This window comes from Sinocyclocheilus grahami, unplaced genomic scaffold (assembly GCF_001515645.1).
Source record: "Sinocyclocheilus grahami isolate Dianchi unplaced genomic scaffold, SAMN03320097.WGS_v1.1 scaffold3602.1, whole genome shotgun sequence".
Lineage (NCBI taxonomy): Eukaryota > Metazoa > Chordata > Actinopteri > Cypriniformes > Cyprinidae > Sinocyclocheilus > Sinocyclocheilus grahami.
Genome location: NW_015508696.1, coordinates 1 through 1,022, shown reverse-complemented (window position 1 = coordinate 1,022; position 1,022 = coordinate 1).

The following is a 1,022-nucleotide window of genomic DNA, read 5'->3' as shown; positions in this document are numbered from 1 at the left end:
AAAAAAAACTTATATATTCGTTTTTATTAATACAATTATTTTAAGAAAATTAAACATGATACTGTCGTCCTGAATTGGCTGCGCATGCGCAGTATGAATAGAGACGCTGCACGCGAGGCCTGGCAATAGCAAACTGTCCTTTTTTCGTCTTTTCTCGATGTCCTGTTAATTTAAATAGTATCTTGAATCAGAGGGGAAACAACAAACCAACAAACATGGAGATCGGAACTGAGATTAGCAAGAAAATAAGGGTAAGCCGTTTACAGTGCGTAGCATTCGGCTCGGGTTAGCGTGCTCGCTAATGAATGTTTGCTGCGCGTCTGTTGCTCGTTTCGGTTTCATTAAATGTGTTTGGGGTGTTTTTAATACAGTAAAGAGTTTGTTTAGTTTATTGTTGTGTATTTGGATATCAGCGAACTTCACTAACTACCATAGTGTTCTTTAAAGGACGTTGGGATTAGCATGTAAATACTGTGTTACAGTGTTATATGAGCTTTCAGTGCCATGTGATTGTCATCATCGATACTGTTTTGTAAAGGTTAAAGGTGGTAGTTAGTGTTTGTATGTCCAATAGTAATGCATCAGTGCAGATAAAGTTTTTATTTCTTGTTTTTCAGACTGCTATCAAAGGAAAGTTGCAGGAGCTCGGCGCTTATGTGGGTAAGAGCTCAAAACAGATATGCATAATTTATTTTTAATCAACTGCATTGTGTTTTCATCAGTTTTTGTAGTGCACTTGCTACGGACAAAATGAACGGAAAGTCTTGTCATCTGCAAAATAGAAAGTTTAGCGAACTCCGATCACAGTGACACAGCTGATGAACGTTTTACATTTTCACTCTTGCATCTTGACTGACTTTATAGAAACTTTATATTTTTATTGCAAAGTGTTTGCAGCACAGCTGTATACAATAAGATATTGTAAAATTACAATAGCTTGAATAAGCTACATATTAACATGCAAAATGAGTAGCATAAAATACATTTAAAGGGGTCATATGATGCTTTTTTTAAAGATCATT